The sequence below is a fragment of the Monodelphis domestica genome, chromosome 3 (genome assembly GCF_027887165.1).
Source record: "Monodelphis domestica isolate mMonDom1 chromosome 3, mMonDom1.pri, whole genome shotgun sequence".
Lineage (NCBI taxonomy): Eukaryota > Metazoa > Chordata > Mammalia > Didelphimorphia > Didelphidae > Monodelphis > Monodelphis domestica.
Genome location: NC_077229.1, coordinates 219833008 through 219851988, shown reverse-complemented (window position 1 = coordinate 219851988; position 18981 = coordinate 219833008).

The following is an 18981-nucleotide window of genomic DNA, read 5'->3' as shown; positions in this document are numbered from 1 at the left end:
AGAGCCAGGAGAACATTGTAAATAGAGACTGATACACTGTGGTACAATCGGATGTAATGGACTTCTTTACTAGTGGTAATGCAATGATCCAGAACAATTTGTAGGGACTTATGAGAAAGAATGCTATTCAAATTTAGAGGAAGAACTGTGGGAGCAGACACGCAGAAGTAAAACAACTGCTTGATTACATCAGTCAATGGGGATATGATTGGGGATATAGACTCTAAACAATCACTCTAGTGCAAATATCAATAATATGGAAATAGGTCTTGATCAATGACACATGTAAAACCCAGTAGAATTGCTCGTCAGCTATGGGAGAGAATTGGTGGGAGGGCAGGGAAAGTACATGAATTTTGTAATCATGGAAAATATTTTAAATTAACTAATTGAATAAAATTTTTAAAAAGGTGACAAAAACACCACCACCACCACCACCACCACCACCACCAACAAAACAACAACAACAACAACAACAACAACAACAGAAAATAAACAAAACCCCAAACAAATTCTTCCACACAACTAGCAGAAGAGGTCTGTGGACCTTCAAACAATCATTAATGTTACTACTGTTTAAAAATTCAGTTACAGTGTTATTATAGCATTTTTTATCTTTTAAATGAACAAACTACATAGTATCTAAGATAAAGACTTTTACATTTAGAAGGAACTGTGCCCTCCTTAGTAGGCAAATTTTCCTTTCACCTGTCCAGATCACAGTCTTTCCAAGTCATCTTATCTTGTATGATTCAAATCTGTCTTTCTCTAAATCTCTTGGTGACAGCATTGGATTTGGAATCAGGAGTGACTTGGTTTCAAGTCATGCTTCAAACACTTGATAACTGTGTCTCCATGGGTAAGTCACCTAATTCACCTCTTTCAACATTAGTATACTCATCTGTAAAATGGTGATGAGAAGATTATCAACTTCATGAAGATCAAATTAATATGTGAGAGGTACAGAGAAAAAAATAGTATTGATAATAATATCAATTCATCTTTTTTCATAGTAATGTGTTCTACAATTAACAATTGTCTTCCTGTCCCCCATTGAGTTATTCACAATTTTGTCTCTTCTCCATTATGATGGTCTATAAATATATTTTGACTTTCTGAGTGTATGTAAAAGTCTATCTTTTTCAGCAGTTAATTATATGGGATCATTGGTCATACACTAATGTTATATATTTTACCTACATTTTAAGTGTGTATTTTGTTCAATTTAGTCCATTATGCATTTGTCATCAACAAAGAAACTGTAAGATCATAATCTCTACATCTATCACTTCTGATGCTGTAATCTGATATAGAAAGACATCTTCAGAAGCCAACCTTCCTCTCTTAAGTTTTTATCAAGAGTCATTCAAATCATTCAAATAAAGATGAGAAAGGGGAGAGATGGCAAAATGGTATAACCAGATATATAGCAGAGCAGATTGTTAAATTTCCAGTATAGGTATTTATATCTCAAAATTAGGTAAATGCTACAAATTAAGGTTTGATTTTTTTATTTATATAAATTTAAAAACATGATGGAAATGATAATAATGTTGTTGGATGTAAGTTAATGTCCAATACTACAAGTATCATATTTTATAAAGCTTATTATCTAACAAAATAGAACCACATGACTAAGTTTTTCTAACTTCTCAAAAACCCTGTGTCCATAGCTGTCACCACAGGAAGAGAAGAGAGTGACAAAGAACTCCATAGAATTTATATGCTTTCTACATCCACATATAATGACAGGAAGAGAGTGGGATGCTGGGAATCATAGTGTTGCTGGGAATCGTAATTTCTTTTTTTTTTAGGGTAACAGATTCTAATGACACAATGTAGAATAAATTAAAAATATGGTAAGTATACATAACCCCCACCCCGACCAAGAACTCATTGTTCAATATTTACTAAAATACACTATGTACGGGGCAGTAGTTTCTAATATTAACTTTGTACATTCTTCATCTATAGTATAGCTCATAATCAAATTTTCATTCCCTTGAAGTATGTCTTTCTGAGACATACCCTAAAACCTTTGAAATTTTGTTACTATCAGTATATATTATAAATATGTGAAATTATGCTACTACTAACATATACTATCAGTGTATACAGCTTTCAGATTTATTTTGTATATTTTGTATATAGATTGTTTACTTCATTCACTTTTTTTCCATTAATTACTTAAAGCCATCATACCTTAAGTGGTACATTAATTTTAAAGGTAATAAACATCCAAATTCTGTAGTTATATTAATTATGTTATAAGGGTAGCTTGTTATAGATATACTGACAGGTTTTTCCCAATAATATTTATGGATATCTTATTTCCCAAGGTATCTACAAATGCTCTCAAAATGTTTTAGCTTAGCTTCATCAAATTCTAAACTATCAGAAAAACCATTTCCTCTTTATATATCTTTTTGTTTGTGTGCATGTATGATGCCTTCTTGATATTTTATTCATTTTTTAAAATCAGTGTTATTTGAAAATGTTAGGAAATGTTTTTCATTTTCTGTTTTAACCAACTTTGATTTAGATTTGATGCCGATATTTACATCATATAAGGCATATGGATGAATATTTTGTATTTTTATAGTTATAGTAATTGATCTGTGAAGATTTGACATGTAAAGGGTGAAATTATGGCTGAGACCGAATGTATAATTAATTTAGGTTGCCAAGGATTTTATTTATAAAATCCTAATAAAAACCCCAATAATAAAATACCCAAGTCAGCTGCCAAATTTTATGGTGATTTAATTGATATAGTAGAGAAAATTAAGAAGAAGGGAGAAGGAAAGGGAGAAGGATTTCTCCCTTCCTCCCATCCCCCCGCCTGGTAATGGGCAGGGAGATTAGAAGATTTAGAAAGTAAGGTTTTGGAGTGTGAAGGAGGAAGGAATCAACCTGAACTCCAAAAGGGGCTCAGCTGAGATGCCTAAACCTGAATCAGGTCAAGGACAAAATCAATGTCAAAACCCAGACAATAACTGCCACCACTCCCAAGATGTCAGAATGCCTAGCACGCTGCCAACCAGAGTTGCCTCTCCAGGGAAAGAGAAAGAGGCAGGAAGTGATATGCCTTATATATATATATATATATATATATATATATATATATATATATATATATATATATATATATATATGTTTTTACATCACTTTTCTGCATCTCATCTGTACCAATGAGGACTTAGCTTGACTTAGGACAGCCGAGATGTCTGTCCTTTTTTTGCATATGTCTTTTGAAGGCCATCTCCCCAGATAATTAAATCTTGAGTTTGATGTAGACCTTCAAAATCTTGTTAAACTGAATAGGGTGGAGAATGTAGAGTTTCCAAGACCTGATTCTGTTATTCCAAGTATATCCATTGCTATTGATCAGGAAATAGCTAAATCAGATCTTCTAAAGAATGGTCTGATTAGGGTAGAATAGTTTAAAATTCACAATCCCCCTGAGGCCTAAGAGAGAGAGAGAGAGAGAGAGAGAGAGAGAGAGAGAGAGAGAGAGAGAGAGAGAGAGAGAGAGAGAGAGCAAAACCAATGTTTTGCTGGGCACATTAACAAAAGCCAATTAGGGGGTCAGTCCGCTTTGGCATGAGTGTACATTCAAAATAAATGTTCAATCAACCTTCAGTTCAATCAACCACACTCCAAGGTTCATTCCTGATCTTGATGTAATGTAGGTTTTCTGGTTTCTTTCTGCAACAGTTCATTCTCTGGATTTAGGTGTTAGCAAGCTTCTTCCTTGAAGATATTTCTCAAACAAAAACATTTCAAAATCTTGGATTTTCATTAAAATACATTCTCTCCTGAAGTGGGTGTTAAACTTCTAGGGAGCAGGGGTTTTCCTTCAAATGCCACCCATACTCAATCTCTTTTGCTTTGAATTTTTGTTTCCATTTTTCCACTTCCTTTTCATTTCAGGCCATTTTAAATGGTTCTCAGTGCATAATTTGCCAGTCATAGTTTTAAGTTCTTTATTCATCCTTTCAACTTGGCCTGAGCTCTGGGAATTTGGGAGTTATCCCCAAGAAAGAGTACATTTAATTTAAGACAGAATCAGTAAAATGACTTCCTCTATCTGAATCAATATGTGCTGACAGGCCAAAATGAAGAATAATTTCTTTTAAAAGCACCTTAGCAACAAAAGCCACTGTGGCTTGGGTCGCAGGAAATGCTTCAGGCCATCTGGTCAGTTGATCTACTATAACTAGACAAAATGTATAATGTCTGGCCTTTGGCATTGTTATGAAATCTATCTGTAGGTGCTCAAAAGGTGTGTAAGCCAGAGGATGCCCACCAAAAGCTTTGCCACAAAAGGCATGTTGGTTATATGCCTGGCAGGTACAGCAGGTTGAACATACTTTAGAGGCTATGGTAGTTATAATGGGGGCTATCCATACTGTCCTAACAGAGTCCATGATACCCTGGGTACCAAAGTGACCATTTTTATGAACAGATTGGCAAATTTGGTGATAGAAGCTTCTTCCTGACATTATATTGCTTAACTTCTCTTTTTATTATTCTGTCTCTAGGTATTCACAATTATTATTAATATTCATCTATTTCATTTAAGTTTTATTAAAATGTAGTTGGGCAAATTGTTTTTAGTAATAAGTTTAATTTTTTTCTTCACTTTTGCATTTTTTAAAAGTTTGCACACTAAGGTTTTCATTGGAAAAAATCAAATTATATTAGGCAATTGGTTAATAAGTATTATAAAAGAAAAACAGCTCCAATATTATTTATTCATTTAATGTGTTTTTTAATTCAATTTTATTATCTTTTCTTTGTAGGTCAAGATTTTTGTTTTGGTGTTTAACTGAAAATTTTTAACTTGTTCACTTTTTACTGATTTTAGTTGTATGACCAGTTCATTTACATGGTTTTCCTCCCATCACTTTTGTGGATATAAATATTTAATATATAATTTTTTACATGAGGATCTCTTTGGTTCCATCTCACTATTAGCATTTTATTTACTAAAATTCTCTATCATTTTCATGATTTTATATTTGGCCTACCAAAATTCTTTAGGATTAATTCATTTAGTATGCAAGTAATTCTTAATTTCTTCAATTATTGAGCATAATCTTAACATTGACATTATGATGCCCTATGTTAAATATGTTTTCATTTCACTATCATTAGTAAATAATGTTTCTGATATTTCTGCTTTTCTGAATTTGTTTTTTTTATACCTGTGTAACTGGTCAATTTTTGCAAAGATACCACATTCTACTAAGAAATATGTATGCTCTTTTCCATTACTATTTAGTTGTCTCGAGATATTGATAAAATCTAACTTATATAAAATTTATTCCATGTTCCTAACTTCTTATATACTGCTCGTTGTGGTTTTATTTGCCAGATTATTAAGTGTACATTGAGGTCACTCACTCATATTTTCATTGTTCTTTTCTTTAACTGGTTTAGTTTTTATATTAAATTAGAAATTATAGCTTTTTCAACATATATGTTAAACATGGAGCTGAATTAGCTCTAGTACATCTCATAAAAATATATAGTCTGTATTAAAAAAAAAACTAAGGGTGTATTTCTTGGGGTGGAGCCAAATGGCATAGTGAACATGAGTAGCTCTGAGTCATCATGATAATTCTCTCCAACCAATATTAAAATATAACAACAAAATGAATACAGGAGTGAAAGAACCAACAAGCAGACAGTGAAACAACTTTCAAGGTATGCAGAGAACATCTAGGGCACTGGGGTGAAAGGAGAGCAGAGTCAGCAAGAGGCTGTAGCAAGGAGTTAAGAACAAGCCAAGAGAAAGCCCCCCCCCCCCCCATCAGGTATCCCAAATTTGGAACCTAAGCCCAAGCCAAATTCAGATTAGGAGATCCTGCCTGGGCAAATAATGGTCCAAACCAACCCACACCTCTAGAAATTTTAAACCTGTGGAGAAGTCCAGAGTCCCATCCCAGGGCAGTCAAGGCTAAAGTGGGCTATCCATGTGGGTCCAGAGCAAAGCAAGAAATTCCAGTCTGGGCTAGGGATGAAGACATAGTTCATAGTTTGGCGTGACTGATAGTATTAAGGAGGGACCTGAATCTTTTTTGCCTAAAGCTCATGTAAGAGCCCTAGGACAGTACAATCAAGGGGGTTCCAAATTAGAACAAGTACACAGTAAGACCCAAAACTTACTTACACCTAAGCCTGAGACTACAATTAAAGTAGCTCCTGACCTAATCAAGATCAAAGTAAGACCAAAACCTTTTCATCTTTACACTTACAACCAAGCCTAAGGCAATTCTTTGAGTTATCAGGACTTCAAGGGCCAATTGAATCAGCAGGGGGAGGGAGTCTTCAGAGCTTTCAGCCCTCAGATCATAACTTCATTCTCCAAGAACTGAAACTGGTAAAAACCTAGAAAAAAAAGCTGAAAATAGCATCAAGGAAGGACATAAGCTAAAGAAGGTACCCCAAATTCCCAGAGCCTACCAATAATTAGATAGGAAAAATGGGCAAAGAACAAAAAACAGCACCTAAATCTAAAAAATTTTATGGAGAGCAAAGAGCAAAGTACAGAAACAGAAGGGGACAGTGAAAGCAAAGTAAACACATATAAAGTCCAAAAGAAAACTATCAACTGGACACAGATTCTGGAAGAGCTCAAAAAAGACTTCAAAAACTAATTAAGAGAGGAAGAGGAAAAGTGGGGAAAAGAAATGAAAATGATGCAAGGGGGGATGAAAAGTGATGCAACATGGAATGGGCCAATTGAAAAAGGAGAAGCAAAAACTGGCAGAGGAAAATCAGACTTTTAAATCAGAATTGACCATCTAGAAAATAATGATTTTATGAGAAATCAAGAAACAATAACCAGAATCAAAGGAATGAAATAACAGAGAAAAACATGAAATATCTTGTTGAAAAAAATAAATGATCTAGAAAATAGATCTAGGAGAGACAATGTGAGAATTACTGGACTACCTGAAAGCTATGATCAAGAAAAAACCTTGGACATCATATTTCAAGAAATTATCAAAGAAAATTGCCCAGAAATCCTCAAATGAGAAAATAAAATTGAAATTGAAAGAACTTATAGATCACTTCTAGAAAGAAATATTCAAATGATTACTGAAAGGAATGTAATAGCTAAAATCAAGAACCACCAAGCCAAGGAGAAGACACTTCAAATATCCAGTAAGAAACAATTCAAATACCATGGATCTATGATCAGAATTGCACAGGACATAGTAAGTTCTACATTAAAGGATTAAAAGGCATGGAATACAATATTCAGGAAGGCATAGGATTTTGGTTTACAACCCAGAGACACCTATCTAGCAAATTTGAGTATATTCTTTAAGGGGAAAACAATGGACATTCAATGAGATAAAAGATTTCCAAGCATTGCTAAGGAATAAGGCAGACCTAAACAAAAATTTGAATTTCAAATGGGAGAGAAAAGTGAAGCCCAAAAAGGTAAATAAGAAAGAGAAAATTAAAGGACTCATTAAGGTTAAAATGTTTATATGTCTACATTGAAAGAGGATTAGTAGAGAAAATAGAAGGAATTACTCAGAAAAAAATGAATGGGGAAGTAAGCTGATTATGATGACATGAATTATAGTATGACATAGTGTGATGAAATGTGTATGTAAATGTGATGATATGAAATTATATGTAGGTATGAAATGTATGCATATGAATTATATGTATAAAAAACAAGGGGTAGAAGAGAGGATTGTACTGAGAGAAAGGGGAAGGGAAAGATAGAATGGGCTAAATTATATAATATAAAGAGGTATGAAAAATCATTATAGAGAGGGGAGGATGACAGCCAATGCTTATGCTTTAATCTCATTATAATTGACTCAGAAAGGAAAAAATGTATACTCGAGTGGGGTATAGAATTTTAACTTACCCTACAGAGAAGTAAAAGGGGAATAAGACAAGGGAAGGGGGAGGTAATTAGAGGGAAGGGGAAGTGGGAAGTTGACAAAAAACCAAAATATTCTTAAGGTGGAGCAGAATGAAAGCCAATAGAGCAGGATCTAAAGGGGATTATATGATGGAGGGCAATACACAGTTAGAAATCATGATGCTGAATGTGAATGGGATGAACTCATCCATAAAAAGGAAGCAACAAGCAGAATGGATTAAAAAGCTGATTAAAAAAGAATCTCACAATATGTTGTTTAAAAAAGACACATTTCTGACAAACACAGATTAATGATTGGTTGGAGCAGAATTTATTATGCATCATCTAAAGTAAAAAAAAAAGGTAGCAATCATGATACCAGGCAAAACTAAAGTAGAAATCAATCTGATTAAAAGAGATAAGGAAGATAATTAAATTTTGCTAAAAGGTACAATAAACAATGAAGTAATATCATTACTAAACATTTATGTACCAAATGATATAGCATCTAGATTTCTAAAGGAGAAATTAAAGGAGCTTAAGAAGGAAATATATAGTAAGACCATACTAGTGGGGGACCTCAAATTTCCTCTTTCAGAACTAGATAAATTGAACTAAAAATAAATGAGAAAGAAGTAAGGGAAGTGAATGAAATGTTAGGGAATTAGAGTAAATAGGTACCTAGTGAAAACTAAACAGGGATAAAAAGGAATATACATTCTTCTCAGCAGCATATGGTACATATACAGAGATCAACCATGTACTAGGGCATAGAAATATTGCAAACAAATTCAGAAAAGCAGAAATAATAAATCCGACTTTTTAAATCAGAATGCAATGAATTATAATTAATAAGGGCTCATGGAAAAGCAAATTTAAAATTAATTGGAAACTAAATAATCTAATTCTTCAAAATTGGTGGGTCAAAAAAGAAATCATAGAGACAATTACAGACTTTATTAAAAAGAATAACAACGAAAATATAGGAATAGAAGACTTTTCTTCAAAATAATAAACAATCTTTATTTAAGACCTTCAGTAAGTATCATCTGCAATGGGGATAAGTTAGGAGCCTTACCAATAATATCAGGAGACAAGGAAGCATGCTCATTATCACCACTATTATTCTATTATTTAATATTGTAGTAGAAATGATAGCTGTAGCAATTAGAGAAAAAAATTGAAAGGATTAAAGTATGCAGTGAGGAATTTAAATTATCATTTTTTTTCAGATGGTATGATGATATACTAAGAGAATTCCAGAAAATCAACTAAAAAGCTAGTGGAAATAATTTATAATTTTAGCAATGTTACAAGATACCAAAATAAATTTGTAAAAATGGGATTAACTCTCCCCTGCCCACTTTTAAATTTAATCATCAGAAGTGTTTACACCCCACTTTATGCCTGAGTGGGGGGAGGTCTATAACCCACTTGTGCTGTAACAAATCAGAAACAACTGACTGCCCTCTGGATAGTCTTAAGAAATTTCTAAGACTGAGATTGGCCCACATAAAATGGAGGAAGGCATAGGAAGTGACGTGACATAAGGAAAAGTCTTTAAAAGCAGTTGTAACTTCTTGTGAGGGAAGTTATTTGGAATTCGGTGTTCAAGTTCCAGTTGGAATTCAAGTTGGAGGCAGGTGAAGGATTTGCTTCATGGACCTGAGACTCTGACATTAGTGAGGCAGCTCTTCGACCTTCCCTTATGGCTACAACATGGATGAGTGAAAAGGCTGACTCTCTTCTGGCTTTCTGGAGGGACTAGTCTCTGGAGAGGCCACTGTCTTGGAAGAGGTTTTGTGGCTGGAGCCCTTACTTTATTCATCACTGGGCCCTCAGTCTTCATCTGAGGGTCCTCTGGCTGAGGACTAATTAGCCCTGCCTGGGTTGAACCAGAGGCCTGAGCAAAATACTTAATGTGTTAGGTTAGATATCTTACTCTATCCTCTTTCATGGTTCCCTTACTTTCACTCTCTCTCCTTTTGTAAATAAACTACCATAAAAAGTCATTCTGATTTGAGTAAATAATTTTGGCAATCACATTTCTCACAAACTTAATCCAACCATTAATTTTTAACCCTTACAAATCCATATAAGTCATCAACATTTTATTTATTTCCAATAAAATTAGCAGAAAGAGTTAAATAGAAAACTTCATTTAAAATCACTCTAAGTAATATAAAATATTTGGGAATCTCTCTGCCAAGATGGACTTAACAATTATATGAACACAGCTAGAAAACACTTTACACACTAATAAAACTAGACCTAAACAATCAGAAAAACATTAATTGGTCAAGGATGGAATGAGCTAATATAATAAAAATGACTATCCTAACTAAACTAATTTACTTATTCAGTGTCATGCCTACCAAACTACCTTAAAAACTTCTTTATAGAATTAGAAAAAAAATTATAACAAAGTTCAATTGGAAGAGCAAAAGATCAAGAATATCAAGGGAAATAATGAATAAAATGTGAAGGATGGAGGTCTAGCAGTACCAGATCTTCAACTATACTATAAACTGGTGATCAACTAAACAATATGGTACTGGCTAAGAGACAAAAGAGTCGATCAATGGCATAGAATTGGGGTAAATGTCCTCAGCAAGACAGTGTTCAATAAACCCAAAGATCTCAACTTTTTGGACAAGAACCCATTAATTGACAAAAATTGCTTGGAAAATTGGAAAACATGTGGGAGAGATTATGTTTAGATCAACATATTATACCCTATACCAAGATAAATTCAGAATGGGTAAATAACTTAAATATAAAGAGGGGAAATATAGGTAAATTAGGTGAGCATAGAATAGTATACCTGCCAGATCTATGGGAAAGAAAAGAATGTAAGATCAAGCAAGGGATAGAGAACATTACAAAATATAAAATGAATAATTTTGATTACACTGAATTAAAAAAGTTTTTGTACAAACAAAACCAATGCAATGGCAATGCAAAAAAAAAACATATTTAGAGAAATCCAAATCAAAACAATGTTGAGATACCACCTCACACCTAGTAGATTAGCCAATATGACAGTCAAGGAAAATTATAAATGTTGGAGGGGTTGTGGCAAAACCAGGGCACTAATACTTTGCTGGTGGAGTTATGGATTGATCCAACCATTCTGGAATGCAATTTGGAACTGTGCCGAAAGGGCTTTAAAAGAAGGGTATGGACTCTTTGATTCAGCAATACCACTACTATAATTATACCCTAAAGAGATAATTATGAAAAATATTTGCACAAAAAAATTTATAGCCTCTCTATGGTGACAAAAAATTAGAAAATGAGGGGGTGTCCCTCGATTAGGGAAATGGTTGAACAAATTGCAGTATATGATGGTGATGGGATTCTCCTATCCTATAAGAAATGTTGAACTGGAGGATTTCTTTATGAACTGGAAGAACCTCCAGGAATTGATGCAGAGTAAAATGAAGAGAACCAAGAGAACATTATATACAGAAAGTGAAACTATAACAATACAATATAAAGGATTTTACTAATAAGAGACAATTCCAAGTGACTTATGAGAAAGAATGCTATTCACACTGAGAGAAAGAACTGTGGGAATAGAAACACAGAAGAAAAACAAATTCCTTATTATTTGTTTATATGAATATATGTTTTGAAATTTTGGGCTTAGTAGATTGTTCTATTGCAAAAATGAGTAATATGGAAATAGTTATACGTGATAACATTTGTATAACCCAGTGGAAGTGCTTATTGGATCTGGAAGAGGGGACGGAAGAGGGGAAGGAAAGAAAACTAAATATGTAAATAGGAAAATATTTTTAAAATAAGATCATCAAAGCATAACAAAACTACTTCAAGATTTTCTGCTATATTTCTCTTCCACTATCATACTTAATGATTTCAGGGTTCTGAGGAGACATTTTTATCTTACTCTAAGTCTATTTGAATGTAAAAACTTGATCCTTCTTTAGAGCTTTATGACTTTAGGTATGCATTTTTTTTGTTCTGGACTTATGTTTTTATTTCAGAGTTTAAATATCTCTGCCCCTTTCATCAGGAATGCTTATTAATCCCTCATTTCATTATTATATTTTTCTTTTCCCATGTAATATATACTCAATTTTGATGGTAAGTTATCCATCTTTGTATATCTACATCAGCTGCTGCTGGTTTATGATATTCCATGTTCCATATTTGTCTTCTATTGACATAATACAGCCATGAACAATAACCAGTTCTTCAAGCTTTAAGTCATCCTTTTTTTCTTTAAATAGTATTTTTAAATTGCACTTGTAAAATTTTGATAGAATGAATGAAAATTTGTATATTTAACAAAATTTAGTTTGTTGAAATTTTCTTTTCTATTATTTCCTTTTGAATTTGCTGTTGCTATATACAGATAATGATGATCTCTATAAATGTATTTTATATATTTCAAATTGATTTAAGATGTCAATTATCTCAAGTAGGTCCTTTAATAATTGTTTATGGTTTTCTGACCAACCAAATCATGTGATTTATATACATAAGGGTTTTTTCCCCTCCTCTTTGTAAATGTTTATGCTTAAACTTGCTTTCTTATTCTTTCTTTTCTATTTTTTATTTTTTGCTGAAGCTAGCTTTTCTAGAACTACCTTCCTAGGTTTTTAAAAATACATTTAATCCCTTTCACATACTCTTCTCTTTACTAAATCTGGCCTTTTTGCTGTTACTCACACATGATATTCTATTTCCACTGCCTGTCTCCCATATCTGGAATGCGCTCTTTCCTTATGTATATCTCTTAGAATGACTCGTCATGTTATGGCTTAGCTCATAGACAAATCTTTTGTCTTATCTGACAAGACCCCTTTCTTGATTTTCCTAAAAGTTGGTGCTTTACTGACCCCCTTATATCTGGAAACTAGACTTTTGATCTAGATTAATGCAGTGTCTGAAACAAAATAAATGTTGTATAAACGCTCTTGAATTGGTTGATTGATTGATTTTCCATCCTCACTATTGAGATTATAGTTGTGGTGTGATTCTCTGCCTCCCTGATTCAAAGAGTAGCACTTTATTTTGTACCAATCATTCAGATCACATCTTTAAAGTTACCATATTTATTAATACATGAAAATAGTAAACTTTTTATCAGTGATTCCTTTTTTAGACAATAATGAAACTAGGTTAAGCCAAGTATCTCTAAAGCTTCTACTCTACATGCACAGTAACTCTGTTAAGTGTTGGGAATACAAAGAAAGGTAAAAAAAGTCTTTTCTCTCAAGAAGTTCATAATCTAATGAAAAAGAAAATATGGAAACAACTATTCCAAAACAAGATAGAGTAAAATAAAATGACCACCTTAACTTCTTTTATTTCCCAACTAAAATCTCATCTTTATAGGAAGTCTTCCCCTAACCTTTCTGAAATCCAATCCCTTACTTCTTTTAATTATTTCCTCTTTATCCTGTATGTAGCTAGTTTGTTCATAGTTGTTTGAATCTTGACTCCTCCATTAGATGATAAGTTCCTTGAGGTCAGGGTCGGTCTTTTCCTTCTTTTCATATCATAGCACAGTATCTGACAAATAATAGATGCTTAATAAATGTTTAACTGATTGGCGAAACTGAAGATAGTCTTACAGGAAAGCATTATTGTTGAGAGGCTATCAGGAAAGGCATTTTGGAAAAGTTGAGATTTTTAGTCAACACCTAAAGGAAACAGAGAAGGAAGAGAATTTTAGTCATAGGGAACAGTCTGTAAAAGGGTAGAGTCAAGACAATGAAGGTCCTGTGAGAGGAACAGCAAGGCCAGTTTCATGTAGACCAAGGCCACGATTGTATATGAAGAGGAGTGAAGTGTTAGAAACTTGGAAGGATAAGAAGGTAGGAAGTGCTTGATGGATTTTGAAAGTTTTTCCTGTTCGGAAGGCAGATGATAAAATAGTGTAGTATTTGAAGTTTACATAGTTTTCCTCTTCTAGTACTTTTATAGCATTTAATTGATACTTACAATTCAGACTTTCTCAAAAATTAAGATGGCATTAATTAAGAACACAAAATGTGAACTAGTCTTTAAAAGATAATTATCATAAATTTGTGCAGCTATCTATCAGCAGATCTCTAAAAGCATCCTGTTAAAAGCAGTTACGTTTTTCTTAAATGTAATATGTTGCTAAGAATGTGATTACACATACAATATATGGTAGTAATTTTGAGTTAATTGCATAGAAGGTAGATTAACTTTTACATCATTACACTTTAATCAGTGTATTTGATGATTACCATTTCATTTACATTTAAAACTCTTACATTCTTTTCCTTTTTTTTGCCACTCTTTATCCTCTCATAAAATCTTTTCAATTGATACTTTACTGAGTTGAAGTCCTCTGAGGACAGGCTTTTATATGGTTTCACCTTATCACCTTTTTTTATTGGTGGCCTGATAAAGAAGGGAGTGTGGTACTAGCAAGTCTAAGGGAACTTGAACATTGACAAACTGCATAAGTCTTCATTGATTTTCAATGTCAGCAGATGTTTACTAAAATCCTACTATGTGCAGAATATTCTGCTTGACATTGAGGAGTGATACCACTATAATATAAAAATAGCATTACTCTCAATTTGTTTGGAGAAAAAGAAAGATAATGAGAAAGAATCATATCAAGAAGATAATTGTTGCTCTGTATTTAACTGCATAATGACTATAAAATCATCCCAGCCATAACTTTCAATTAAAGTGATCATCATGCTCCCTCTTTGTGGTGGCATGATCAAAACAATCCAGACCTGATTCTTACCACCATGCAAATGGGCCACAGCTAATAGATGTGACTCAAAGCTTTATTTAATTGTTTCTGCCTAGCTAATTGCAAGTGGAGAGTGCAGTGGTAGGGGCTCTGGAGGAATACTACTAGAAATCATAGTCCTTTAATGGGGCTATCTTTATTATCCTAAGAGTTCATCATCTGGAGACTCATTCCTGCCATCCGGAGTATGAATTGGTGCCATGGTCACAAAAGAGTTGCCACTATGAAGTATAAGAAAGAATCTGAGTTATCTGTTTTCTATTTTTTCATTGTGACATATACTCCAAAAAGTAACTTCTTGTGATACCTCTTAAGCTAGCTAAATTCATCTCAAATAAGAGAAATTCTATCATTTACTTTCATCTTGAAAAACAGAGCCATTCTGAAATGATTGCTAGAAGGAGAATACAGGAAAACAAGATATATGTCATAAAATATATTGAAATAAAAATCATCACATAATAAGTCATAGAAACACATGGTATAAGGAAGTACATGACAGTTTTATTTCAATTCTGCAGCTTCAAATATGCCTCAGCTGTGCATTTTGCACTTTATAGCTTTTGCCATATAAAACAATATATATATAGATATATATGTCAGATATATATCTCATATATATACATCAGAGTTTAAAGATTATTTGACATAAAATGTTTGGATCTAGTCCATTGTAATAGTTCAGATTGCCTAAAGAAGGATGTGTGAAATTATACATCTTTAAGCACCCTTTTAGATTTAAACACCTAATCTAAATACCCAGAGCACTTGGTGATTGGCAAACTTCATTAAGAACAAGTGGAGAGAAGCTTTTGAATGGTTATGAATCTATCAAGTAAACATTTTAAAATGTAACCTCTATACCTATGTCTTATGGTGACTCATAGGTCAATGACACTTTATAGTGAAATTTTTTGCTGTATGTATGCCAAACATTTTCAAATTACATTCTGAAGGAGGAAAAAGTTGTCAGCACAGCTGTTTTTATTGTTCCCTCTGCTTCAGGACCAAGCATAGAATGTGGTCATCATTGTCATCATAGTGCCTCAGGAATTGAATTTGAATGGAACAGTCATTCAGAGATTTTTCAAATATAATAAAAATCTTAAAGGATGTTGATTTGCTTTTATCCCACTGTTTGTATTGAGTGAGTTTTAATGGCACCCTCCATAAATATTAATTTTATGAGGTGAAAAGAGTGACTTTTGGGAGAGAAGAAGACAGAAATAGTCCATTCCTAGGATTGTGGCTGATTTGAACCTACCATGGAGATGGAAAAGAGCAAGATAAGAAGAGAATTTTGTGGTTGTTTGTCTAAAGTTTTAGACTACATGAAGAGGAATATGTGAGCAAATCCTAAACTGACTGTTTGGAGTCAGATTATGGAAGTCTTTGGATTTGAATATCTAAAGTTTTTAATTTGAATTGTTAGGGAAGAGAGAGCCAAAACAAGTTTTGAATACAGAAATGCTAGGTGAAAGAATGGATATAATAATAAGGGTCCTTTAAAATAAATCGAATGAAATAAGTAGTCTTAAACTAGAAAAGGTACACTGTGAATGGAGAAGAAAGTATTAGGAAGCTCAGGATACTAGAGATGGCAGGAAAGTTGTTGTTTAACCCTTGTTTTCAAAGAGGACCAGTGATATGAGAGGGCAATGTCTTCACTTGAGAATGAATTTAATTGAAGTGAGGCAGAGTTTCACAAAATCATCAGTCTCACTCTCCTTTCCAGTATTATCAAAGTCCAGTGGCAAGACAAAAGCCAGGATCTCTAGTAATGACCTTGGGATGCAGAGTGACTTTGACATCTTCATGTCTGGCCAAGATCTAAGAGCTCCAAGGCACTTCCTCAGTTGTTTTCATGACCACAGGAACACATTTTTCTCATTTACCCATTCTGCTGGAGGGAGTCTTCACATGCTTGAGGGTGGACATTCCTCTAACTCACCAACAGGTTTGAAACCTGTCAGTTACCTTCAACCTAATTCAGCCAAATGGTATATGGGGTGAAGCCACTGAGAATGCTACAGCTTCTTGGAGCCAAAGGTGAGAGTGGAGTAACAAATAAACAGTGAAAGTGAATGATTAGTCCTGAAAAGGTCTTTGTGAGCTCTCATATGAGAGATGTTTAGCTTCCTTAAACACTCATACTCTCTACCTATGGAAGTAAAGGAGGGGGCAGCTAGGTGGCTTAGTGGATTGAGAACAATGTCCAGAGAGAGGAGGTCCTTGGTTCATATCTGGTCTCAGACATATCCTAGCTGTGTTACCTTGGTCAAGTCACTTAAACACGTTGCCTAGACCTTACTGCACTTCTGCCTTGGAACCAGTAACACACAATATTGATTCTAAGGCAGAAGGTAAGGGTTTAAACAAAGGTTAAAGGATTACACAAATTTGGGATCAATATAATTGAAAAAAGGGGAGATTCAAAGATGACCCCAAAGTTGTAGGCCTAGAAAACCTTGAGCTATTTAACAACATTTGAAATAAATTGAGGATAGTCAATTTTAATGGCTTGGACTAGTTGTGTAATAGTGGGCAAGTCAACTACTTGACATAATGAACAGAGAGCTCATCTTGGAATCAGGATGACCTGAATTCATATCTGGTTACAGATATTTACTAGATGTGTGACTATGGGCAAAGAAATTATTTTATGTCTGCCTCAGTTTCCTCATCAGTAAAATAAATATAATAATAGCACTTATCTTCACATATTATTGTGAAGCTAAAATGAGATAGTATTTGTAAAGCATTGATGACTTTAATGTGATACATTAGCTATTATTTATTATTAAATGATAACTATTGTCACATAGTCTCTGCAACCATCATTTTCTTTGCATGTTATCATTCTCATCCCCATTACTACCACTACCACTATCTCCATCACCAACATTATAATCATCATTAAACTGAGAATGTTAGACTAGATGATATCTAAGATTCCTTATTGTTCCAAATCCTATGATCTCTTTACTCCTATGAAGTTAATTCTATTAGTCTAAATTACCCAATAAAGATGCTCATTACATTTATTTATTTTTCTTTAGGCCATTCTTTTATTTTCATGTTTTCTCTGCTTGTGGATGAGGAATATTTTTTTTAATTCTAAGCACTTAGCACAGAACTTGGCCCATAATAAATTCTTTTGATTTTGTAATTGCCATTTATTTTTATTACATATATGTATATATATATATATATATATATATGCTTACCTCAGAGAAACAAATTATCACATTAGATATATTAAAAAAATCTGCTTATTCTTTTTTCCCTCCCTTGCATCTCTTCCCTTTCTCAATAAGGCAGGTAATATGATATAGGTTATACATCTATTATCATATAATACATATTTCCCTTTCTTCATGTTCTAAAATAAGACATATATTTCTTTCAGCAGAGAAAAATTCATGGACAAAATAAAGTGATGTATGGCATGATTCAACCTGAATTCAGACTTTGTTCATTCCTTCTATAGAGGCAACATTTTTTTTTTCCGTGAGCACCTTGGAGCTATTCTGGATTGTTATTTCTGTGTACAACATTCTGCTGGTTCTGCTCACTTCATATAAATCTTTCCCACTTTTTAAAACGATAATCTTGTTTCTCATTTCTTATGGCACAACAGTCTTCCATTACAATCATATATCACAACTTGTTTAGTCATTACCCAATTAAAGGACATTCCTTCAGTTTCCAGTTCTTTGACACCATAAAAAGAGCTACTATAAATATTTTAAAACATAGTTTCTTTTCCATTTTCCTTGATCACCTTAGGAAAGTGGTATTGCTGGGTCAAAAGTTATACATAGCTTTGGAACTATTTGAGTATGATTCCAGAGTGTGCTTCCAAATAGTTAAAAATGTATCAGTGTCCTTATTTTTCCATATCCCCTGTTGTACATGTGGGTCACAGACCTCCCTCACTTAAGGATCAGTGGAATGTATATGCTTCTGGTGATTGATTCTAAAAATGGGCAGGGGAGTGTAAATCCCATCTTTACGGATGACATATTTTTGTAAGTAACTTATTTATAAAATAAAGGGAAAGAGTGAAAGTAAGGATATGAAAGAGTAGATATTTACTTTAACCCAGTCCAAACCAGTTGGGTCTTCAGAGGCCCCCTGCAAAGGGGGCCCAGAGGTAAATTAAACAAGACACTTAACCACAAGGTCTCCTCTAAGACAAGGGGCCTCTCTGGAGGTTAGTACCTCTAGGAAAGCCAGGAAAGCAAGTCAGCCTTTTTCACTCTCCCAGGTAGTACTAAGGGAAAATTGAAGAGTAGTCCTAGGTCCCTGG